The sequence below is a fragment of the Pan paniscus genome, chromosome X, assembly GCF_029289425.2.
Source record: "Pan paniscus chromosome X, NHGRI_mPanPan1-v2.0_pri, whole genome shotgun sequence".
Taxonomy (NCBI): domain Eukaryota; kingdom Metazoa; phylum Chordata; class Mammalia; order Primates; family Hominidae; genus Pan; species Pan paniscus.
The window spans coordinates 13,103,421-13,130,828 of record NC_073272.2 but is presented as its reverse complement, the minus strand read 5'-3'; the positions used below and the strand labels follow the sequence as shown (position 1 = coordinate 13,130,828).

Below are 27,408 nucleotides of genomic sequence, written 5' to 3'. Positions count from 1 at the left end.
AATCTTTACCATCTTACAGAGAGCTGATGAATCGTCTCTCTAGCACCAGGTTCACGAACTTCCCATAATGATCTCATAACTCTGGTGCCAACATTGCCCGGGCTCGGTAACCTTCATGAAATTTATTATTAAAGTTTGAAATTTGTTCTTGTGTAGGTGTAATGGGATTAGTCGAATTGCAAAGATGATAGGGCTGCTATTTACAGAAAAAGCTCCTTTCTAACACTTGCCTTTTCTAATGAGTCACCATAATACCTCTGTAATTACTACATTGATTGTCTTTTGCAGAATTAGATTTTTTTGTAACTCTGGGAGATTTTGATTAGAACATTCAGTTATTATGTCTGAAGAGTGATCTAGCTACATGAGTTAATAGTCTTTGGATTGAAGGTGTTGAAAATTAAATTGAAATTAGAATTTTTGTACATCAAGGCTTCAGGTGCCCTTTAGCAACTTTGGGACACGAAGATATCTCCACACTCAGAAATAGGTTTTACTGAAAAGTTTTTGGTGGTGAAAAAAATAAAATACCTCAAACAAGCTGCAGAAACAAAGATTTTCCCAGAAATTCTCAACAACTGTGAGGATAGACTAGAAGTTCTGCAAGGGCAGACACTTGTACATCATTAATCCTTGACAGAATTGGTAGGAAACCTTTGGATTTTAGCCAGTGTGGCAGAGTACCCTGAGACGTGACAGAAAAGAGTGATGGTGGTCAGGCACTGAATTCAGTTAACTGTTACTGGTTTCTAAGAACTCATCATGCATTCACATAGAATCTTTGTCAACTTCACAAAAATCCTAGTAGAGTGAGATTTTTATCCCCATTTTAAAAGTGAGCCATGTAGGTAACTCGCTCCCAAATTACTCAATAAATGCTGCATCTGAATTAGAATCTGTCGGAGGCTGGCTCCCCCATCTGGACTTCAGCATGACTTCATTAATGTTCCCTACCCTCTCCAGCCCTATGCTGGTCCACTAGTCACTGGTGTACCTTCCTATACCATAACTGTATCTCCCGTACAGAATAATAATGCTCAGATGTTTGGAGATGTATGTGCAAAGTTCAGAAATGACTTTAGACAACATTTTACCTTCCTTCACGATGAAATGAGAAAAATTAACACCAATCTAATACCAAAACAAAATAATTTACCACAAAAGTGATTTTCTTGTAATGTGAAGGATTCAATATGAACTATCACTGAATATGGTTTGAAAGGGTTCCATATTAATGCATGTCAGAGAAGCAGGCCAGATGCTGACTAAATCAGCAATGTCTTTGTTGATGCTTTTTGGCCTGTAAAGTACCTGTAAAGTACCTTTAAAACCCTGTAAAGTATCTTGTAATGGTGTAGAATAATCAAAGACTTGGGATAACTTCTGTGGTCACAAAGCCTGTTGTAAATGAATAACCAGGACTTTTGTTTTGATAAATCTAATCTACATTCCTCTGTAGCACACGATTATACTCAAAAGCAGGTTATGTTTGCCCCCAAATTCCTAGGTACCATTGTGAAGTCAGGCTCAGACCTGACTTTTTGATATCTTTTTACCTGAGCCCCTACATCCCTGGCACCAATAGAGGACATGGTAATAGTCACTAAATGAACCCACAATATCTGTGTTTAGGAGGAGTGACATTTTTTGGCTTATTGCTGGTATTCAAATGCCTCTTTACTCACCTATCTTTGACAACATCCCTCTGGATTATGGTACTCACTTAGTATGCCCTTCCCATAGGTGTTCAACATTCCAAAATTATTTGATACTTTGCAAAACATCCAGCAACATCAAATATTTTCCAATCTTTAAAGGGGTGAATTTAGTTTGGCCTTAGAACAAAACAATCTGATTGAAGTAATGCATACTAAAAAGTGAATGACTAATATGTTTTGTTTTGTATTATTTGAAATTTTAGACAAACTTTTCCCTTACAAGTCTTTAAAACGAAATGTGTGAGCAAGATTTTCTTTTCTTTCTTAGCAGGAATGAATGTCAGATGTCCTTTTCTTACTTCAACTTCTCTTTACTACCCCATTCAGAAACTTGACACCTTTCTCCTGAAGTGTTGATGACATGTAATCTAAAGAATATCTTGGACATTTAGGAAAATTAAACACATAAGAAACTTTTTTTTCCTTCCTAGCATGAAGTTTTCTATTTTTCCTTCCTTTGGGTGGGACAAAACATTAGTAACTTATACAGTGCTACTCCCTAATGTAAAATTATAAAGTCATTTGTATTTAGGGATGTAGGGGTTTTTTTTAGATTTAATGTGTACTTATCATGAAATCAGTGGATGATTGGGTCAAGTCTATGACATTATTTAACTAAGCGGTCTGCCATGGCATTATTTAATGAAATAATTTTTAAAAATGCTTTTATTTTACTGTAAGCCATTGAAGAAAAATTTTACTCAAAGTTTAACAAGTGTTTAGTTCATGATGAGGCATTTGCAGCTGTAAGCAATCATATTACTGTGCCATCATTTAGTTTTATGGAAAATGAAAACGTTTACTTAAGGCTGTTAAAAGTTTGTTTTTTAATAGTGCCTCCTAAGCAATACAGGCTATCACTTACTTTTGACATCGAGGGAAAAAGAGTTACTCAGATTCACTCAAGCTTTAGTTGTATTGATTTCTACGATGGGTTTTTCTTAGCATGTCACGTGATTCCTGTTTTATAGTGAAGGCATTACTTTGAGTCAATATCAAAGTACATGATCCCCTCAACCTTCAATTGTGTTTCCTGCTTTGTGAGGTGCCAACAATAGCAAGAAGGGGTAATTTAAATTCCGCTTTCCATAGGAAAAAAAAAAAAATCCCGGCTGGGCGCGATGGCTCACGCCTGTAATCCCAGCCCTTTGGGAGGCCAAGGCGGGTGGATCACCTGAGATCGGGAGTTCAAGACCAGCCTGACCAACATGGAGAAATCCTGTTTCTACTAAAACTACAAAATTAGCTGGGCGTGGTGGTGCATGCCTGTAATCCCAGCTACTTGGGAGGCTGAGGCAGGAGAATTGGTTGAACCCAGGAGGCGGAGGTTGCAGTGAGCCGAGATCATGCCATTGCACTCCAGCCTGGGCAACAAAAGCGAAACTCCATCTCAAAAAAAAAAAAAAAAAGAAAGAAAGAAAGAAAGAAAGAAAAAGAAAAATCCCTTTGGTAAAACATTATATACTCTCTGAACAGGGATTCTCTTCACACCATTTTGAATTGCGTGCTTCTTGCCTTGTTGCACAGATTAAACTGGGAAACAATTTTATGTGTAGCAGGGTTTCTAAACCTCAGCTCTATTGACATTTGGGGGCAGATCATTCTTTTTTGTGAGGGGCTGTCCTGTGCATTGCAGGATGTTGAGCAGGATGCCTGGTTTCTAGCCGCTAGATGCCAGTAGCACTTTCCCCTCAGTTGAGACAACCAAAAATGTTTCCAGACATCCCTAAATGTCTTATTGGGTGTGAAGTCATCCTCAGTTGAGAGCTACTAATCTAGCAAATTAGCATATTTCTAGCAAAATAGCATAACTACTTTTAAAAATAAGTTTGGTCTAGGATGTTTTTCTCTTTCAAATGAGGTATATTTTAGATAATTTTCACTTCAATAATAAATAATAATTACAGAAACCAAAATACAGGTTTCAGATGTTATCTGTGTAGGAATGTGAATAACAGTGACAACATTTTCTGAAAGAATAATTTGTATGTAGAGACTAACAAAGGTGGTTTTTCTCATTTGTGCATTTAATTATGATACAATAATTTGATTATATTTAGTGGTAAATGGATAATCTTCATTAGAAAATTATACAAAGAAATGAACAATTCAGAAAAAAATAATAGCTTTCATATTTTGTCCTGTATTATTGAAGTAAGTATGTTTCACCCACTTGATATGCTTATTATTCTTAAAAATTTCCCACATTTCTTGGTAAATTTGAGTAATTCCTGTATTGTCAGTGAATACATTATAATTTTAATAGTGATTGATAAGCATTTTGATCTCTAGATTTATTATCATTAAACAATGCAGTCACACACTTTAAACAGAATTAGTAGAAACATTTTCTTATTTTTCTTATTTGGAACATTTATCAGACTAAAGAATTTTAAGTGAAACCAACCACTAGTTTGTGCTGCATATATGAGAGCACTTCAAAAAGTTCATGGGACAAATTAAATTAAAAGATAAGAAATAATAAATAGAAACTTTCTCAGCATCAAGCTCAAGACACTTTTTTGATCAATGATACCAGCCATTTTAGTCCATCTCTAAAGAACTAAGGGTCCTGGGAATTTTACCATGTCATTGCAATCTTTTTTATTTTATTAACTGAAGACAAATGGGTGCCCTTTAGTTTTTTTTTTTTTTAAGATTAGTAAGCAAAAAGAAGTCAGAAGGAGCCAAATCAGGACTGGAAGGTGAGTGCTTAGTAATTTCCCATAGAGACTCTCACAAAATTGCCCTTGTTTGATAAGAGGAGTGATCCAGGAGCATTGTTGTAGTCATTTTTCTGCTAAAGCTTTGGCTAACTTTCCCAAAATACTCTCATAGTAAACAGATGTTAATTGAGTTTTGGCCCTCTAAAAAGTCAACAAACAAAATGCCTTGAGCATCCCAAAACGCTGTTGCCATGACCTTTGCTCTTGACCAGTCTGCTTTGACTGGACCACTTCCTCTTGGTAGCCACTGCTTTGATTGTGCTTTGTCTTCAGGATGGTACTGGGAAAGCCATGTTTTATTTCCTGTTACAATTCTTTGAAGAAATGCTTCAGGATCTTGGTCCCACTTGTGAAAAATTTCCTTCAAAAGCTCTGCTCTTGTCTGCAGCTGATCTAAGTGCAATGGTTTTGGTAACTTTAGGGCGTAAAGTTTGCTTGACTTTAATTTTTCAGTCAGAATTGTGTAAGCTGAACCAATTGAGATGTCTATGGTGTTGGCTATTGTTTCTGCTGTTAATCATTGGTCCTCTTCGATTAGAGCATGAACAAGATGAATTTTTTTCCTCACAAATTGATATGGATGGCCTGCTGCTGTGGGCTTCATCTTCAATATCATCCCTTCTTCTTTTTTCTTTTTTTTTTTTTTTGAAATGGGAGTTTTCACTCTTGTCACCAGACTGGAGGGCAATGGTGCGATCTCAGTTCACTGCAACCTCTGCCTCCCAGGTTCAAGCAATTCTCCTGCCTCAGCCTCCTGAGTAGCTGGGATTACAGCTGCCCACCACCAAGCCCAGCTAATTTTTGTATTTTTAGTAGAGACAGGGTTTCACCATGTTGGCCAGGCTGGTCTCAAACTTCTGACCTCAGGTGATCTGTCCACCTCAGCATCCCAAAGTGCTGGGATTACAGGCGTGAGCCACCACACCCAGCCCTCATCCCTTCTTAAAATGAGTTTTTCATTTGCAAACTGTTGATATCTTTGGGGCACTGTCCTCATAAACTTTTAATAAAGCATCAGTGATTTCACCATTCTTCCACCCAATCTTCACCATAAATTTGATGTTTGTTCTTGCTTCAATTTTAGCAGAATTCATGTTTCCCTGACAGGGGCTCTTTTCAAACTGATGTCTTATCTTTCTTAGTGCCTCAAACTAGATCTTGTTAAGGCAGGTTATAACAAGTTAGTAAGAATTTATTTTGGTGTAATATACATTTGAAATTTTTGTATAGTTCTTTCATAATGCATATTTTCTATGAACTTTTTGAAGTCCCCTCATACTTTCTCTTTGTTCATTTTACTAGCATGTTTGACTAAGATAAGTTTTAAGGACAAAAGTATGACTTGTATGGTTTTTATAATTAAGTGTTTCTGTAATATTCCACATTATTGCCAGTTCTGTCCAGGGAGAAGTTTTTCCAGCTCATTCCTGAATAATTGTTACAAACCATTCACATTCATCTAAGGTATTTCTGATAACTAATATCAAAACCTTCAGAATTCAGGGTATACTATGCTTAGCAATATTACTTGGAGCTTCTATTCAAACAGCAGAAACAGATTGTTTTCCTTTATCCAAAATATAATATAAGTTAAATCATGTAAAGCAGTGATAACATTTTGGGTTAAACCCCAAATCACAACTTCTGGGTGAGAATCCTTCAAATTTTAATATAATCAGCAGAAGCATTCTAGTAGAGTTTAAAAATGTTTATACCTAAGAAATAGTCACTCCAGATTTGTCAATCTATTGTGCTTAAATATGAAAAATGTGTACATACAACACTTAGGCAAAATTCACAGAATGAGTTCTGTATGAATATAACATTGTGGAAAATTTTATCCTATTTACCACATCAATTGATCAAATAAGTTTATGTGAATGTATGCTATCCTGGGAGGCCAAGGCAGGTGGATCACCTGAGGTCAGGAGTTCAAAACCAGCCTGGCCAACATGGTGAAACCCCGTCTCTACTAAAAATATAAAAAATTAGCCAGGCATGGTGGCGCATGCCTATAATCCCAGCTACTTGGGAGGCTGAGGCAGGAGAATTGCTTGAACCTGGGAGGCAGAGGTTGCAGTGAGCTGAGATCATGCCATTGCACTCCAGCCTGGACAACAAGAATGAAAGTCTGTCTCAAAAAAAAAAAAAAAATGCTATCAGTGTTTTTCACTGGGGGAATTTTGTACCTCCCCCCAGGACACATTTGCCAATGTCTAGAGACTTTTGTGGTCACATTTGGGAGGGGTGATTTGCTACTGGCCAAGGATGCTGCTAAACATCCCACAGTTTAGAGGACAGCAACACCCACCACAAAAACAAGTGATCTCGCCCAAACAGCAAGAATGCCAAGATTGAGAAACTCTGTACTGTAGAGATGATCAATAAAATGTTTTCTTTATTCTCCAGTGATTTTCTTGAGATGTTCTTCAGATCTGGGACATTTTGCAAATGTTAACTTGCATCACTGTATCTGTGGGTATGCCAACAGTCTTACTCACATATGTCACGTCACAGCAGAAAGAAAAGATAATCTCTTAATTGTCCCTTTATCTCATTTTCCAGAGCGCCACTTTAACTGCAATTTCTTCACAAAGATTTCTCACCAGGAAACTGGCAGCTGTAATATTTATGATCAGTTTCTTTTTTATTTTTAATTTGTTTTAATTTTTAATGTTTATGGGTACATAGTAGGTGTATATTAATGATGAAAGTGCACCATTCCTGTGGCAAATGTTTTTGAATTTTTGATGCAGACTTGTTTTGAATATCTGCTTTGTGCTTTATTTGTACACTTTAGAATCTTTTCTTTTTGAATAATATGAAAATTGCTATAATGACTGTGGCTAAACTATGCATTTTTGGTGTGATGGACAGTTACAACTTCTTTTAACACAGGCTTATTTTTAATAGGATAACATTGAATTTGAAAATGTGTGCGTATATGTGTGTGGCTGTTGAAGTTCTGGGAGCTCAGATCTGAGAGCCAGCAAATTTAGATGTATTATTTTATTCAATCATTCATTTTATTGAGAAGTTACTTGTGAGTAGCATTTATTGCACTATTTTTATATTCAAAATATTACTATTTTTAGAAAAGGTACTTATTTTGAAAAATGTTCACTTTTCCTGCTTTTTATACTTACTTTTACATCAAAATACCACTGTGCAACTAAATTTGTGCCCAATTGAACAAATTTTTAAATAAATTAGAACTACAGGCCAAATTGTTACATTAGAAAACACTTAGAAATTGTTACCATTTCTTCTATTTTGTTGCTTCCAGTAAATTTCCTTCATGGCACAATTTACAAAAAGTAATAAATATCGAACATGTATTTAACATTAAAAACACCGCTTACATCCATATACAGTTATGGCTCTTAAAATGCAGACTTTTGTATTGTAGCAGTCTATGAGCTGTCTCTTTTGCAAAATATTTTTCTTTGTAGTAACAGCTTTATTTCAATGTTGGCTGACTATATCTTTTATTCAGTGACTATTTGCTGAAGTATTTGCAACTAGGGGCATTTTGGATGTTTAATGGGAACAAGGAGAACTTATATATAATTGGAATTATTCCATAAGGTCTGAGTGTGTGTATGCATGTGTGTATGCATGTGTGTATATGTAGGTGTATGTGTATATATATACACATATATGTGTTTGCGTTTATATATGTGTGTGTGTGTATATTATACACCTGTGTGTGTGTAAAGAGATATTTTCTTTGAATTGAGCAAAACACACATCTCCCTTTTCTTCATTAGGGCACAAGATTTTTTCCTATTCCTTTAACTATTCTGTTCTGATACCATGAAAGCCATTCACAATAGGTTGTAGGTGGCTGTAATTTATAATCATTTCAGTAGTAAAATTCATCATCCCTGGGATTATTCCCTCTCTTGTCACACGTTAATTCCTGGCTCCAGATTGTCTTTGCTGTGACTTCATCTGTAAAGATTTGCTTCCCTTTTCAATGTCCGCCTTTTGCTTTCTGGAGATATAACCTTTGTTTCTCAAGATCTGAATGCATGGAATATGAAACTTTCCCCAACTCCACCAGCACAAGTGACCTCTTTCTCTCAACTCTGCAGTTGTTTATCCATTAAAATTACCAATTAAATTTCCTTTTATACATGTCTTGTCTCCCACTAATTGGTAGCCGCTGAGGTCTGAGACAGCACAGCCCATATTCTTTAACTTGACCCTGAGGAGACGCCGGTCTAGCTTTTATTTAGGTTAGGGTTGGCATCTGAGGAACTGTGTTCCTATTGCATGCTGCAGTCATGAGCTAACAGAATGCTTAAATCAAAAGCTGTCAACCTAACATGAAGAGGCATCCACAGAGCTGTCTCTGAGAAGCTTTATTCTTTGACTCACATCTCCAATGTGAGTAATGTGGTTGAAACCTAGCAAAGTCAAAATTTACTTGAAGTGATATGGTGGATCCGGTGCTGTAGATGATGATTGTAGACCTGAAAAAAAGAAGTTACGCGAATAACATCTGCTTTTCTGTGTGATATTCCCCCCCCCCCAGCTGTTTAGAGAATTAGAAATTGCTCTGTCAAGGGCTTGTTTACAAAAGCCTGGCCAATTTCAAAATGAAGCTGCCTTTGAGTTGTCCCTGTTTCATCTCACTGTTTGGAAAATAAATCTGAACCATTAAGATGTAAATACATCAAGTTAGAAGCCAAAGGCAGTGAAAACCAAGTAAAAGCAAGAAATGTACCACGATTTAACTATTCTCCTGGGAGGAAAAATATACATGGTAATAATTTTTGTATCTTATAATTTTATTATTAAATTAAGGGGAGAGAAATTTGAAATCAGCATAATATCTATTTTGTGTAGTATTTAACACTATGATGTATATTGACAATTGATAATGAATCAAAATATGTGCGGGTAACTGTATGTTCATTAAATTAGAGTTTGGTAATGAGATAGAAAGAGAGAATGAGAGGGGTACAGGTGTAAGCAGCAGTTCTCAAAGTGTAATCCCGGAACCATCAGCAGCTGCATCACCCTGAAACATTAGAAATGCAAATTCTCAGGCCCTGTTGAAGACCTACTGAATCAGAAACTCTGGGGATGGGGCCCAGTAATCTGTGTTTTAACAAGCCCTCCAGAGGATTCTGATGCATACTCCAGTTTAAGAAGCACTTCTATGTAGATGGATGGATGGTTGGATGGCTGGCAAGATATGTGGGTACAATGACACATACATATGTAAGTACAAGTATAGGTATGGGTATAAATACAAATATGAATACAAATACAGATATAAATACAGATATTTTGAGAGAGAGATATATAGATAGATATAGATATAGAAATGTGGAGTTACCATCACAGGACTTTTTTAGAGGAGCAAATTATTTCCTTTTACTTATTATATGATTGAATAAAAGCTGTTCTTTTCTCTAGGCAATGGGTCTATCATTTATAAACTGAGAAAATCTACTGGTGGTCCATTTGTTGAACCATTTTCCATTAGGTTCACTTAAAGTGTTTGTTCCATCAAGTCTGCCACCTGGGTGGTTTCCTTCACTGCAAAACTGGTTTGCTCTTCCCTCCCCTCTGTCTTCTTGGCAGCTGCTGTCTGCCCTGGTTCTTATCCATTGGTAGATCTGATTGCTTTGGGGATTGGATCAACAGTTGAATCCTCACAGGATTTTGAAGCCAACAATATCCTACATATTGGTCCATTTTTCAGAATTTCTTCATTTGTGTTTTATCCTTCCATTTTTCTTTCTAAGCATATATAATTTATTTAGATTGGTGCAGAAGTAATTGCGGTTTTGCCATGGAAAGTAATGGCAAAAACCGTAATTACTTTTGTACCAACCTAATAATTTCAGCCAACTATTCATATGCAGCACTGTTTACAATGGGGATGAATAAGTAACAGCTAAATATCTGATAAAAGGGGATGTTTTAAATATAGTAGATTGCAAAATAATATGATACTTTTTGAGAAGAAAATTTCAATATGCAAAAAATATAGGGGATAATGTTCATTAAGCCATAATCAATGATTGTAGGATTATGGATGATTTTAATTTTACTCATTTTGCTTATTTTTATATTTATGATTATATTAGTTGTAAGCTCAAATTGCTGTTATAAGCAAAGATAATGCAGATTTATATGTATATATATAAAACAGTAAAATAAATTGATTGTATTTTTTATCTTCTTCCTTTCCCCACTATGCTATGAACTTAAAGGCCAGCAATTATGCCAGCTGTATCTATTCATCATTTTTCACATTAAAAGCAATATTGCTGGATAGTAGAATTAAATGACAACTCTGCTTTTGGAAATGACAGGAAGTCTGCTGTAAATAGATAATTGATGTAGACGTTAAAGCCAAATAGAATTTCCGTTTATGGAGAAGGGAATATTTAAGGGTATGTGGCTATAAGAAAATATTTCCTTTTGCTTTTAACACAAGATGTAATATGACTTGTCATGCTCAGGATGTGTTTTGAAGTGGATAATGGCACTTTCCCTAATATTTGGAGGCACCGGGCTTGATCCTCTTTTGAAGGCCTTCCTTTGAAGATAAACATAGACATTGGTTTTAGCTTAATTCTCCATCCCTAAAATTCCTTCCTGCTCTAAAATTCTGTAATTCCATAACAACAGTGTATAAGCAATAATTATGAAATGGAAAAATGAGCCATTCTACTTGCCATCCTTCATGTAAAGCTGCACTATGGAATCCTGCTCTAAGGTGGGGCCGGTGTCATTTCTCCAAGCAGTATGATGCCCTGGAAGAAAGCAATGTACAGTGGCCTGTGATTCTGGACCTTGGATCACTTTGATGCCCTTGGCTTATAATAAAAGCAAAATCCATTTAAACCACCTTAAATAATTAGGAATTTTAGAGGCTCATGTCACCAAAATCCATAAGTATGTAGGGTTTCATCCAGTGACTTGACCTTTTTCCTGCAGTGCTCTTCATTTTATGTCCCTCTAAGTGTCACCTCTAGGCTGATAGCAACAGAACCTGTGGCAGTTTGGGGATAAATATGATGATGTCTAAGCTAGTGTTTCTCAACTGTGGGTGACCACCCCAGGAGACATCTGGCAAAGTCGGGAAACATTTTTGGTTGTCACAAGTGGAGAGGTGCTACTGGCATCAAGTGAGTAAAAGCCAGGGATGCTTCTAAACATCTTCGGTGTGCAGGACAGCCAGCCCCACAAGAGAGAATGATCCAACCCAAAATGTCAATAGTGCTGAGTAACTCTGGCATAGAAGAAGAAAGGTTTCCTCTGCCTATAACTCACTTACTTTCTAGGAAACATTTCCAAAGGCTTCCAGCCACATTTCCCTCACATGCTGGTGCCTATAGTATAAAAGGCTTTAGGCCTGGGTTCTGAGATCAATCGTGGGTGGGGAACAGTATTACCAAGATCAGCTCACTGAGCCCCAAAATGCATGTGGCATGTCCATGCTATACACTGTCAACCAGAACAATAAATACCCGTCATATAATAGTACTATTTTGTTATTAGCAAGAGAGGGGAATTCAGGCATCATTACTATTCAGCCCTAAAAAAGAAGAAATTCCTGTTATTTGCAACAACATGGATGAATCTGGAGGACATTGTGTTCAATGAAATAAGCCAGGCACAGAAAGCAAAGACAAATGCTGCACTTTCTCACTTACATGTGGAATCTAAAAAAGTTGAACTCATAGATGCAGAGACTAAAATGGTGCTTTCCAGAACCTGGGGGTGGGGCTGAGGGTTGGAGAGATGTTGGTCAAAGGATGCAATATTTTACTTAGACAAAAGGAATAAATTCAAGAGATCTATTGTACAACATGGTTACTATAATTAATAGCAATGTATTTTACTTTGAAAATCACTAACAGAGTAGATTTTAAGTATTCTCACCACAAAAAGTGACAGCTATGTAGGTAATGCATATGTTAATTGGCTCAATGAAGCCATTTCACAATTGTATATGTATGTCAGGACATCATCTTGTACACAATAAATATGTACAATTTTTATTTGTTAATTTTTTAAAAAATCCTGTGAACTGCTAAAGAATAAACATACTCTCCAAACCTTTCTGTGGGATTTGGGGAAGTGTTTCTTCACCTGTATTTTTTTCTGGGTTATCTGCATTAATATCTTTCTAGAAAAGGATATGACTGGAAGTGGCTTATTGACAATCTGGATTTTCCCAAGAGAAATTACCTTCAACCAGGAGAGATGACTACTTTAAAGAAGGGCTTTGCAGAACCTATGTCTTTACTGAGTCATTCAGCAATCCAAGTGAGAGATGATGTCAGCTTGGACCAAGATGGAACCATTGAAATTATGAGAAGAGGTCAGATTCTGACATATTTTGAAGGTACAGCCAACAAGATTTACTGACAGATTGACTATGGATTGTGAAATGGACCCATTGGTGATAGAGAGTAGAAGTTTTGGCCCGATCTACTGGAAAAATTGAGTTGCTATTGACTTAGATGGGGAACACTATAGAGAAGAATATTGAGAAGAAGTTGAAGAACTCAGGGAATTCAAGAAAAAAATGTCCTAGTTAGAGATATAAACTAGGTAACTATCAGTGCATAGATGTCATTTAAAGATACAAGGTTGGTTAAAATCACCAAAGAGGAATTGCAGATGAGAAATAAAGGAGATTCAAGAACAGAGCCATGGTGAATTCCAACATTATGTTACATTCAGAGAGGTGATAGACACTCAAAAGAGTGTGGCATCCACAAAGCTTATTCTCACATTTGTTAATTGACGTCAAAAACATGGCTGGTTGTTTTGTTTTTGTTTTTAACTTAAGCTCTTTCAAATTCTGGAACTTGGGTGTCTTTCCCTAAAAGAGAAAAAACAGCCTTCGTCTTTTGAGCAAGCCAGGAAGCCTCTTCCTGCCGTCAATTATTAATTTTCTTAGCATCCACTTATCATCTAAAACAGGGGTTCCCGACCCCCGGGCCGCAGACCAGTACCAGTCCATGGCCTATTAAGAATGGGACTGCACAGCAGGAGGTGAGTGGCGATCGAGTGAGCATTACTGCCTGTGCTCCGCCGCCCGTCAGATCAGTGGTGGCATTCATTAGAGTCTCATAAGAGCGCGAACTCTATTGTGAACTGTGCAGGTGAGGGATCTTGGTTGCAAGCTCCTTATGAGAATCTAACTAATGCCTGATTATCTGAAGTGGAACAGTTTCATGCCGAAATCATCCCCACCGCACTGTCTGTGGAAAAATTGTCTTCCACAAAACCGGTCCCTGGTGCCAAAAATGGCTGGGGTCAGCTAATCTAAAACATAGCCAAGCTATGGGCTAAGGAACTTACCTTGCTTTTTTTTTTTTCCATCTGGGCAAATGGTTCTTCCTGCCCCTCCAGGGTGAGAAATGCCTGTCCCTTTCTCTCAATCTGTATATGCAGGCTAACAAAAGATATTTTTCAGAGATGATTTATTTCACCAGAACAATTATTGATAATTTGCATTTATGGACACTTGGTGATCTTATCAATATTTTTATGTTTTCTCTGTTTTAACTTTTAAGTTCAAGGGTACATGTGCAGGTTTGTTACATGGATAAACTTGTATCATGGGGTTTTGTTGTACAGATTATTTCCTCACCCGGGTATTAATCCTAGTACCCATTAGTTATTTTTCCTGTTCCTCTCCCTCCTCCCACCCTCTACCTTCTGAGAGGTCCCCAGTGTGTGTTGTTCCCCTCCATGTGTCCATGTGTTCTCATCATTTAGCTCCCACTTATAAGTGAGAACATGCAGTATTTAGTTTTCTGTTCCTGTGTTAGTTTGCTAAGGATATATACCATGGAATAGCATGCAGCCATAAAAAAAGAATGAGATCATATCTTTTGCAGGGACATGGATGGAGGTGGAGGCCATTATCCTTAGCAAAATGTTTTCCCTTTTTGTGGGACATTATCTTGAATTTCTCAGAAATCAACCACAAATTTAAAGAGTGAACACTGGATATCTATTGCAAATTTTTCTAAAATAACATACATAAATCTAGCTATGAGAAAAACAGCTTTCAATTTTTATTTTGCATAAGAGTTTCTTGGAAAGTTTCTTAAAATGCAGATTCCTTGACATCAGAAGTTCTGTTATGATCAATTTGGGACTGGACTCCAGCTGGTCCATTTCATCCATCCCACACCATTATCTGATTACAGGGCAGAGGATCCACAAGCTGTTCAGGAGCTCATATAAATTTCTGCAAGCTGAAAAGGAAATTATTGACTCCCAAAGTAATGATGTAAATACTCACCTATATATCTAAAAACATAGCAAGTGCCAATTTCATTGTCAATTAGTATTTTTAACAATCTCATCACATGTAAAAACAATTCGTAATGTACATTTTGTTCTCTTAACAAGTATTCCTGAACACGTACAATAATTACTTAAAAAATCACAGCCAAACGAGAATCCGATGAATTACTTATTGCCAAATCATGTCAAAATCAAAATTGTAAAAATTCTTGATAATACAAGGAGATGAACCTCAAAAGTAAGTGCTTAAAATAGCTCAGAGCTCCTGGAACTCACTTTTAACAAAAAGTAACCCCAGGTGATTCTGTATTTGATCTTTTGCCCACACTTGGAGAATCTAAGGTCTGTGTGGGGATGCTTCATATCATCAAAGCATACTTGTCTTCTTTCAATCATTTATCAAAATTCTTAGCACCTAAACCTAGCATCTTAGCATGATGCTAGATTATAAAAATACAGTGATAAACAATCTTACTAATTGTGAAGCCTCCAGCCCAGTAAGAGAGACAGCCAATAGACAAATGCACAAACAAGTAAAATCAATTACAGGTTGAGATAAGTGCTAAGAAGAAAATCAACAGTGTGTTGAGATCAAGAAGCCAGGAAACATTAACATCAGATTGGGGAAGTCAAGGAAGGCTCTTTGAGCAGATGATATTTAAGCAGAGACCAGAAAAAGGAGGAGCCAGCCCTGTGACTGACGCCTTAGGAAAGCAGTTCAAGCAAAGGAAACAGCATAGACAGAAACCCCTAATCAGGACCCAGCTTGCCTTGTCCATGAGTGTTTGAAGAACAGGAGGAAAGAGAGGAGGCATGAAAGGTGAGGCTAAGGAAGTTGGTCCAGACCCTTTGACATAGGCAAGTTCTATGTGGATGGCTTTTATTCTAAGTGCAATGGAAGCCCATTGATGATCTTTGCTTGCTTGTTTGTTGTTATTTTTTTAAGGTTGGATATGGTGTGGTACTTTGTGTAGCAGTTGAACACATAACTCGAGCCAGACTGCCCAGGCAGGAATTCTGGCTTTGCCTCTTATAGGCAGAGTAAAGTTGAGCATGTTCTAACCTCTCTTCACTCACTTCCTCATTGTAAAATGGAAGTAATAACAGTACCTACCTCTTAAGGTTGTTTAGCAGATTTAATAAATATGTGATATGCTCTATGTATGTCTCAAAATGAAGAATTGTCTTTAAGAAGATTACTGTTATTTCCCCCATGAACAAATTGAGTAAGGACAAGAGCAGATGGCTAGGTTGTCTGGAAGGCTGCTAAATTTGTTTGGGAGAAATGTGATGGGGGCTGGAATTGGAGTGATGAAAGTAAAGATGGAGAGGAGGGGTCAGATTTCTGATTTATTTTGGATGCAGAATTGACAGAAGTTGGTAATAGATTAAAAGTAGAACATGCAGTGAAGAGGAGAATAAAGAAAATGACTTAGTTCCTGGCTCAACTAACTGGGTGGATAAAAATAATCATTATTTAATAATCATCATCATCATCATCATGATCCACAACAACACTGATTAAGCGAGTGCTGCATACCAGGCAGGCATTGTGATAAATGCTTTGTAAACACCTCTAAAGATGTGGGAGGCTAGGATACCAAAACATTTGCCAGAAGAGAAAGTCAAGAGTTCATTAGTGGATAAGGGAAGTTTGAGATGACCCTGAGACACCAGGTAGAAGGGTCAAGAAGGCAGCTGGATAGTCAGCTCCATAAACACAAAGATGATTGGTTTGGAGATAGTATTTGAGAGTCCTGAACTTTGCAATGGGATTTACCACCATGTTTTTTTGTATAATGGCTTGGGCTGTTACGATAATATTTTTGTCTTTTTTGGTCTAATTCTTTTTAGTTCAAGACCTGCTTTGTAAAAACCTTAGTGTCAATCGAATTTTCAGTCAGTTCTCCATAGTGTAAAATAAAGTATTGCATTAACATTTCTGACTCTGAAACAACTCTACTGAACTAAACTACTTAATCTGAAGTTTGTGTTGTGTGTGTCTGAAACATTTCCTCATCAAAATTCAAAGAAACTTTAGTTCAAGTTATGGCCTGAAATCAACAGAATTATATTAATTCATATGGATATAGAAAATCATTTATTTACAGTATTTAAATTGACATTTAAACAGTTTTTCCAATCCCACACAGTTAGTGGCATAAGGTCTTGAGAAAGCATGAAACGTTTTTTTTTATCAGCCTCATATTTCGTTGAGCTTGCCAAACACAGTTCATTTTCCATAGAAATTTGCAAACCTGAGTAGTGGCCAAATTTTCGGAGTCGCTGAATGTAAGCCAATGAATAAAATTGTTAAACCCTTTGATTTCCCCCCACTTTTTTCCCTTAAAAAGGAACATAGCGTGTGCCTGAGTTTTATTTTTTGACATCTATTACCCACAACACTCGAGTGTGTTTCAGAATCAGCCTGTATGGACATTTCAGTACAAAATGAACATAGCCGGCCCTTTGGGAAACGTTCATTTGCAGCTTTGTTATCCTTAGATAACAAAGTCCTCCACACTTCGATCGACATTTTTCAGAAGGCAATGGCATCAACCTTTAAAAATGGATACTTTCAAGGGTTTAAAGGTTGAGATTTTTAAGACAAACCCAGAATAGGCAAAAGTTACATATTGGCCAAAAATGTGACTCCAGAAACCATGTGTTGTAGCTAACTGGGGCCACTAGCAAATCTTTCTTTTGAGACTTCTGTCCTGTTAGCAGAATGCACTGATCGAACTAAACCTTGAGCATGACACAGGATAGAACTAGTTATTGTTAAGAAAATAATGTTCAAGGGCATTGGTCCATTGTACCCAGGAATAGTTTGGAAAGATGAAGGATATGGAAACAAACAAGCAAAAAAAGAAGAATTAAAATTAATAATTAAAATGTCAGTAACTGTAATGTATTTCTCTTAGTGGATGATAAAATTACATAAGAATGTCGACCTTTTCTTTAACCCAATGACCATAGTGGCAGTCTCTTCATTGGACTGCTTCCTTCATTGGCATCGCCTTCTAATTTCATTTTTACTTATAATAGTGAAAATGCACAATGGCCCCTGGAGGCAATACCCTAATTTTTTTGTTTAAGTGCTCAAAAAAGTATATCCTTTCCCTGCGAAAAAGGCAGAGGGTCACAATTAATTACTGAATTTCAGCTATGAAAAACCCACTGAACTGTGAGAGTCCATTGTGCTTAAGTTGCATTTAATCTCTTTGGAGATGCCAACTACCTGATATACAAGAGCAACTGTAAGTTCCAAAAAAACTCACAGATAGGAACCATAGACATGGAGAGAAGGGAGCCACTACTCAGAAATGAAGGATTTGGGGAGGAGTGGGGCTGAACCATGAAGCCAGAACAGAATTTTTGTCAGTGGCCTAGAAGCAAAGCTGAGAAGAAGGGTCTGAATGTGCTGGGGACCAGTGGTTGTAGCTCCACACTGAGATGGAAGCCTCCTCTCACTGTAGCTTCTGCCAAAACACATAGGTAAATTTGCAGGAGTAATGGTGACCTCGGAAGAGCCTGGTGTAATTGGGGAATGATTGTTGCAAGGGAATAAGAGCCAGTATTTCATTTGGTCTTTTGTGTCTGGCATTTTTCACTCAGTATAATGTCCCCAGGGTTCATCCATGTTGTAGTATTTATCAGTACTTCATCCCTTTTTGTGGCTGAATAATATTCTATTGTAGGGATATGACACATTTTGTTTATTCCTTCATCTGTTGATGGATTATTTGGGTTGTTTTGACTGTTTGACTATTAAGAATAATGCTGTTAGGAACATTCATATGCAAGTTTTTGTGCAGACTTACATGTTTTTCATGTCCATATTTCTTGGGTATATACCTAAAAGTTGAATTGCTGAGTATAATGGCAAATGTATGTTTAACATTTGGAGACACAATCTCACCAGCACTATGTAAGGGTTCCACATCCTTACCAACAGTTTTTTTTTTTTAAAGCTATCCTAGTGGGCGTGATGTGATAATTTTTTTTTTTTTTTGAGATAGAGTCTCACTCTGTCACTTAGGTTGGAATGCAGTGGCACAATCACAGTTCACTTCAGCCTCGACCTCCCTGGGCTCAGGTGATCCTCCCACTTCAGCCTCCCAAGTAGCTGGAACTATGGGCATGCACCACCACACCAGGCTATTTTTTATTTTATTTTAATTTTTGTGAAGACGAGGTTTTGCCATGTTGCTCAGGTTGATCTCGAACTCCTGAGCTCAAGTGATCCGGCCGCCTTGGCCTCTCAAAATGCTGGGATTACCGGCATGAGCCTCACTGTGATTTTGATTTGCATTTCCCTGATGGCTAATGATATCAAGCATCTTTTCATATGCTTATCAGCCATTTGTATATCTTCTTCAGAGAAATATTTATTCAGATTTTTTTCTTATTTTTCAATTAGGTTGTCTTTTTATTATTGAATTGTAAGAGTTCTTCAGATTCTGGATACAAATCTCTCATCAGATATGTGAGTGAGCATTTTTTTCAAATGATTTTTTTTCCCTCCAGCAATCATACTGCATTTCTACCATCTACTGTAAACTGCCATATGTCTACCTCATTTATCTCAACTTTTTAACTTTTTAACTTTTACACTTTTCTTCCTAGTGGGTGCTTGGGGGCTTTCAGCCTTCTGTGCCTGGGGAGGACTTTCAGAACTAAGAGCTCCCCAGGGTGTCTGACTCAGAGGATCACAGTGACCCAAGGCTCTCTCCCTCCGAGATCCTCTAGTTGTGCATTCCAGACAGGGAGACTGCCCGGCCGGCTCCTCTAGCACTTTGAGCAGTGTCCCTCCCTGCCTCCTGTCTCCTTCTCTGTTCCCACACTGCACAGGGGCTCTGCGTGGGGAGTATGGGGGCTCGCTACTGCCTGGAGCTGCTGCTATTGATGAGGTGTAAGAACCCTGGAGAGGTAAGAAGATAGGGTGTGTGTATTTCAGGCTCTGTGTTTCGTGCCTACTGCTAGAAGCGAGGTAGGACCCAAGCCAGGAAGACGTGAAAGATTCCATGGGGTAATAATCCCAGAGCAGCATCTGGAAAAGGTGAACATAAGCAGGAAAGAAGGAGGGAAGTAATAGCGTTGGAGGGATTTGCTCAATGTGTCCTGGCGCTTGAGTCTCTTTTAACATCAAAGCTCAGGTGGTTCAAATGACAGTCACACTGCCTCTGCCTGTTGCTTTAAGAGTAAATTCAGAGTCTTCAAACCAGGCTTATTGGAATATTACATACCATTGCCAAGACATTTATATTTTTATTGAAAGTTCAGAGCAAATCATAGTAAGGACCCACCATTTCTTCTGCACCATTCCTTTTGGCTATTTTCTCAGTATTTGAAAATCAATGGAATTTGACTTTAACATGCACATTGGCTTATAATGTTACTGTTGCATGGGTCTTAATGTTACTGTTCCAGTCCAGTGTTTTTGTGCTAGAGGTAAGGAAACTGAAGTTCAGAGTGAATCAGGCATTGCCAGGATCACCAGACTAATCCAGGATGAGCCAAAACATCATTGCTATGGAGTGTCTCTTTGGGTCTCAATCATTGGGTACTATATAATGACTGACGATTGGGGACAAGGGCATAGGTTGCCCTTTTCGTTAGTATGATGAAGGATCAAGATTCTATAACATCGATAACTGATTAGGGTACTAATGTGGAACCACAAAATGTGGTTCAGCTCTGTCCTGTGGCCACTCCATGCAGCAAAGACAGATGGCTGGTTGAGAAAACTTTGGTTTTGTTGTTTGCATACAATAAAGGTAGCATCTGGTGCAAATTTTATTTTTTTAATGATTCCAGGGTTTTTTCTTTAATGATTTCATAGAAAGAACCTTAAAACTCATCTTTTCAGAATATTAATTTAGATTGTTACCGAAGTGTTCACAGAGCCTAATTAAATACTTGCTGGTTTCATATAGCTACAAGTAAAAGCTGCTTTGAATCCTTCCTAAACTTATATTGGTTTATTTGGTGAATTGTGTTTTAACACCAAGAAAGTGAAATCATTGGCTTTTCTACAGATTGGTGATCTATTACCTTAAACAATATGATCAGGCCACATCAATTCATTTGCAAATTTCTTCCTCTCTCTATCATGTGCACATGCCACCATAGGTATAAAGTAATTAAAATATATACGAATTATTTAGTTTGTTGAAAGCCAAGTTGCTTTTGAAGAAAATTTGCTGCTCTTAGATTATGATTATTTACAGTTTGTTAAGTGATTTCATTTTGTAGGCATAGACTTTTTATTGTGATTCTGATTATTTACAGTAATAGCAACTATCAAATCAACTAATGTGGTGGTGATTGCAGATTTTTGGATATCTATTACTGTTTATCGGGAACATTTTTTCACTACCAGAACGGGGGAAAAAAAGCCACAAAAGCAGTAAATCCCATTGCTTTCCAAGTGTCATTGTAAATCCTGCTGATAAGAACTGCACATTTTAGCAATGTTTAATAAGTACTTTAAAAATTGAGAATTGTCTCAAAAGAAACAGATTTTGAAGTTCCTCTGTTGTACCTACTTCCAGATTAAGAAAAATCTTTTGTGGAAAACAAGTTGATCCCAAGTTCCTAATCACAGGGAGAAGATGGGATTTTGTAAACCTGCAGAGCCTGAATTTGTTATTGCATGCAGCTGTGCAAATTTGCAAACATTTCCTTCCCTAGTCAGGACCCTATGGAAGGAGCCAGTTTGGACTGCTGCCTTGATAGCTAACATTTGTAGAGGCTGCAGTGCAGGAAGCTACTGGGATATTTGAACTTTGTCATCTATTTTAATCTGAGCACTAAATGCCAGGTAGAGAGAGTATGCAAGCCAATTAGTTCTGCTTCAATGTCATGGTAGGGATATATCAGTAGCCTTATTATTCTTGTCATTCTCGGTGAATTTCAGAATGCTGCTTGAAATGGGCTTTCTGTATGTGTTGAGTGTGTGTTCAGTGGGCTGTCTGGGAAGGAAGATAGGGGAGGGCCAAGGCCTGGGTCTCCTAAAACACATGATTATTTCATTGAACTAATCAGTGAGAGAAAGACAAGGCCTTGTGGTTTCTACGAGCACTGGACTTGCGTTTATTTGTTTTCAATCCATCCTTTGGAACTAGAGAAGGCATGAGGACCATCCATGAGCAGGTTCACACTCAAAGCTGGTTGCCCTTACCCTGGTTGCCATGGCAATGTTGTCCTAGCGTAGGGGATACTTGCCTATGTTTGTAGCTGTCTCCTCCCCATCTTTGGCAGTTTAGCACAAGAGGCAACTCCCTCATGCAACTACAGAGCATTTAATGAGTTAGGGATTCTTCATTTTGAGTTACAGTTAGCTCTCTAGTATATTTTTGGGAGGACAAATGGGCAGGAAAAATTAAGTCACAGGAGACAAGCTTCATGACTCTAATGGAGTTGAATTGACATTTGCCATTAAAAATAGCTATAGATTATTTAATTAGAATCCTAGAGGCGGATGACGAATTAGTTTATCTTTCAAATGGTACTCATAAAAAATGGGGCAGTGTGTGTGTGTTTTAAAAGAGCCTAACTTCTTGTTAAAATTTAAAGTTCAAACCCTCATTTGTAAATTGGTGATAGAGACAATTCTATAACGTTGTGAGAATTAAATGAGCTAATACATGTCATGTGCTTAGAATAGTGCCTGAAATATAATGAGCCCAGTAAATGTTCAGTGTTATTATTATCATTACTTTTATATGACAGCATCCTGGGTGTTTAATGCTAATGATGGCTCATTGAGCAGATATTAAGCATACTGACCAGTTTCCAGGTATTTTTCCAAATCTGCCTCAAGGAGCTTGACAGCTAAGGGGGAGACAAAAGTAGAAAGAAGCAGTTGTTTGAAATAGAGGCATGGTCAACATATCCTGGGAAACCTCTGAGCCTGTGCACTCCAGCCCTGTGGACTAGCGAGAGAGGTTTCTAGAAGAGGTGACATTGAGGTGATGGTCATTGATGGCTGCTCCCAGATGTGTGGATATGGGGGCAAGGAGACAGGGGAACCTCACTTCCAGGAGTGCCAGCCAACGTAGAGCAGTGAGAGAAGATTTCTAGAAGAGGTGGCATTGAGGTGAGGGTCACTGATGGCTGCTCCCGGATGTTTGGGATACAGCAGCAAGGAGGCAGGGAGATCCTCACTTCAGAAGTGCCTTGAGTTGGTTATTTGGACAGATAGGGTGTTCGATGGCCTGGGTCTGTCAGATATTCTCAGCTGCCCAAGGTCAGTGCTTAATCGTCTTCTCTCCTTACAATACACTGCTTTATATTCTCCATGGCTGTAGGGGTTTTATTCTGTAACAATTTTGTAACAAAAACTTCTTAAAAGAATCATTCTTTTGGAGAGTGGTGGTTCTGAAAATCATGAGAATTAAGGCATCTTAAATTACTGCCCACTTTATGGACAGAACCACTCATTTCTCATTATTCTGCCAGATCCAAGCAAATCTCAGAACAGAACTTATCCCAGACTAATTGAATAACCTTGAATTCAGTAGTTACACTCATGGCTAAATTTATTATTTTCTCCTCCTTATCACTCGGGTAGACACAATCACTTTCAGAGGTTCTTCAGTCTGATTTACAATTAGCTCCTTAGCACATCTTTGGAAGGTCAAACAAGCAGGAACAATTAACTCACAGGAGACAAGCTTCTTGTAACCTCCCAAGAAACAAATAACACACTCACTTCTAAGTAAGTTCTGAAGAAGCAAATAACTATTCTAACTTCTGTCGGACGGTTTTTAAAAATTTTGTTTTAATTTACTTTTTTTATTTTATAGATTTAGAGAGTGGACATGCTTTCTTACATGGATATATTGTGTAGTGGTGAAATCTGGGCTTTTAACAGGATAGTTTTGATTTAGAGACATTAGCTGACTTAATCACGGGACAGCACTTTCTTTATTTTGCAAATTCTCCTTAACACCCCTACCACTCCCCAAGCTGTTTTGATTTGTTTAGATCCCTGTTGTGACTCCAGACATTGCCAAAGGTCCCCTAGGAGACACAACTGTACCCGCTTAAGAACCACTCATCTAGAGGAAAACGGTTTGGTAAAGGCCGGGTGCAGTGGCTCGCGCCTGTGATCCCAGCACTTTGGGTGGCCGAGGCGGGCAGATCAGGAGGTCAGGAGATTGAGCAATCCTGGCCAACATGGTAAAACCCTGTCTCTACTAAAATACAAAAAAATTAGCCAGGCATGGTGGTGCCTGGCTGTAGTCCCAGCTACTCAGGAGGCTGAGGCAGGGGAATCGCTTGAACCTGGGAGGCGGTGATTGCAGTGAACCGAGATTGAGCCACTGCACTCCAGCCTGGCGACAGAGCGAGACTCCATCTCAAAAAAAAAAAAAAAAAGTAAAAGAAAGAAAAATGAAATCCTTATAATGTGGAATTAGCTGAATTGTGCCAATGCCAGAGTGACAAGGGAAGGGTCTGAGTTGGGAGTCACTGTACACAAAGGCTCAGCCCTAGAAAGAAGGTAAAAGGAAGACATGCAGAGAGAGGTGGTCTCAAGTTCTAGCCTCCACTTAGTGGAGCGCCCCCATGACACTTGCCTGGTGTTGCTCTCCTTTTACCCTCAGAGTGGTGAATTGAGGATGAAGGCTTGTCTTGGAGGCAGCAAAGAACAGTGTCTGGGGATATCAGGTAGGAGAAGGCAAAGATCATTTAGGGTCACAATCAGTAAGGGAGGTGTTCAGGTGGCTACACTGTCAGAGTGATGCACTGATAAATGACAGACATGGGCCGGGCACGGTGGCTCACACCTGTAATCCTAGCACTTTGGGAGGCTGAGGTGGGCAGATCACTTGAGGTCAGGAGTTCAAGACCAGCCTGGCCAACATGGGGAAACCCCGTTTCTACTAAAAATACAAAAATTAGCTGGGTGTGGTGGCTCACTCTTGTAATCCCAGCTACTTGGGAGGCTGAGGCTGGAGGATCACTTGAACCCAGGAGGCGGAAGTTGCAGTGAGCCAAGATCACGCCACTGCACTCCAGCCTGGGTGACAGAGCAAGACTCTGTCTCAAAAAAAAAAAAAAGACAAACATGATATACTTCAGTGCCTGTGGCATCAAAAACTTCCATGTCATATCCTAATTTTGTATCACTCCTGCTTCCAACTGGGTAGTGTTCTCTTTGGGAGTCTACAGAGGCAGGACAAAGCTCTCTTTCTGATTACAAGAACTGTAGCTAACATTTATTGAGCTTGGGGCTCATTAACATGAAAAGACTCAGAGCAGAGCATGATATTAGTACATTTTATAGACGAGTGTACTGAGCCATAGAGAGGCCAAAAAAATTGTCCAAGTTTCCACAGCAGATAGGCAATGGTCATGATTGTGAATCAAACTGTTTGGTTATGGAGGCTGCACCCCCTACCATCACACTGGAAAGCCGGCTTTGTGCTTCTGTGGACACTTAACTGACACCCCCAGAGCCTGCACATTCCATGGCCAAATATGAAGCATGGAAAATTATTTGGAGAGGCAAACAAAATTTGGCTGTTTGGAGGAATTGAGATTTTAGTATCGTTCATTTTTAAAATTAATAGTAAAGTGAATTCTGGGTCCTGTGGTGTTTTTTGTTGACCATAGGACAATGATATTTGCAAATGGGCTTTATTAATTTAGATTTTGTGATAGAGGATTCAAGTGTGATTTATTGAGGCAAATGTTTCGAACCCAAATGACCACTCCTTTCTTCTCTCTTCAAATCCTCACCACTCCCAGCCCAATCTTATTCCTCAATAATTATTTATCATCTGGAAGAGTCAGGTGTTTCAAATGAGGCCAGCATGGACTTTTCCCAACAGGGAGGTATTTTTTAATATCTAAATGTCGGCCTATGGCCCTTGCTGTTAAGGCTCCAGATCAAATAGGGGCAAAAGGAATTGAAAGCCAAATCACAAAAATAAGTAAAAACTCCAACTAACAAGAATTTCACAACAGACATAAGCTGATGACTATTTTATTAAAGCAATGTGGAGTACTACTAAATGCTACTATGTTCTGGAAATGTAGGAAATTGGTTGAAGTCGTTTTTCTCTTGTTAGTCTCATGTTAAGCTGTTCATACTAGGATCTCTTGGGTTATTTTTTCCCAATTAATACAGTTGTCTACTAATTTATTTTCTTTTTAAAAGTCTTGGCCTTAAACTCAGTCTTGGTATTTTCAGCTATTGTTTACTACCAAAGGAAAAACTTCAGATTTAGAGAAAAGTCTGTATTTTTATTTTGTGTGGAGTTGAGAAAGGGGATGGTAAACTTGACATTGCTTGGAAATGAAATGCACAGCTTGATCTTTTTTTCTTGATATGATTTTTGTATTGGAAGAACTGTAGTATGTCTTGGTGGTGATAATGAATACCATAACCACATAATCATTCTCTAAATCATTGTAATGGAAAGAAGTTTTATTTAAAATTTCAAGTTACTCAAATGGCACATGTCTCCACATGTGTCTTTTTACTACAGGTAAACCCAGAAAGCATGCGTGGTTATGGGTGTGTGAGTGTGTGTAACGTGAATGTGTGCCTCCCTCCATGTTATGTTGCACTATTAGTTTGAACCACAAAATAGAAAAGAATGTAAATATCTTCTGAACTCTGGATTTATCTGTTCTAAATGAAAGCTAGAGGGGAAACCATTTTAGTATGTGAAGTTTGGCCTGAGGAAGAGAATGGCACTTCTACAGTTCTTAGAAAATTCTCATAGAGGATCAGGATTACTGGCATGCTTGGGGAACAACTTGCTGTGGGTAGTTGAGATTTTCAGTTTCAACCAGCAAATCTGTTTTGTTTCATCTTTTGTTTAAAATATTTGAATTAATAAGAATTATTTTTCAACTTCAAGAAGTAGTACATAGAGCAATGCTGTCTGATAAAACTGAATGGTGATGGAAATATTCTGTATCTCTGTTGTCCAGTATGGTAGCCACTAGCCCCATGTGGCTATTTAGCACTTAAAATGTGTCTACTATGACGGAGGAATTGAATTTTAAGTTTTATTTAATTTTAATTTATTTACATTTAAATAGCCACATAGGACAGGACTACCATATTTGACAGTGCAAGTATTAGAGTATAATTACCAGTTAATGTATGTCTCTGGTTTGAAACATTCCGCTGTATTATCACACTACGTATCTGAATTTTGATTTGGAAACTGTGGCTGAATGCTGGGATTGATTCCAGCTCTGCCAACAGGAAAGGAGTGGTGAGGAAAGCTGTTGGACAGCTAGCCAAGGATATTTGCCATATTTGCCAGAGTATTTTGACTGTACTTCTGTCATAGTATTAATACCATTTGGCCTTTTTAATTGTTATTTGTGGGCTTATTTTACCCCTTTGGTAGATTCTAGATTCCTTAAGGATGGGGCCTTGCTCTTTTCACCAGCACATGGAATAGTGCCTTGCCCTAGAGTGTGCTTAATAAATATTGACTCAATTGATTAGAATTGGTCCATGCCAATTGATTAAAAGCTTTTCTACCTTTAAAAAATTGAATCTAAATTCTTTAAAATCAAGTTATTTGTTTGAATATTGACACCCTCCCAATAAAGTTATGTTTATTCATTCCAGAAAATGATTAAGGGGCCTTAATCATAAAGGTACTGGAATAAAGTTACCATGGGTT

The 27,408-nt window shown here is 38.0% G+C and overlaps 1 protein-coding gene across 4 annotated transcripts in view; it reads left to right on the top strand.

Moving 5' to 3' along the window:
* ARHGAP6 (Rho GTPase activating protein 6) overlaps positions 1–27,408 on the top strand; it is a 525,552-nt gene that overhangs the window by 334,035 nt on the left and 164,109 nt on the right. The window lies entirely within an intron of this gene.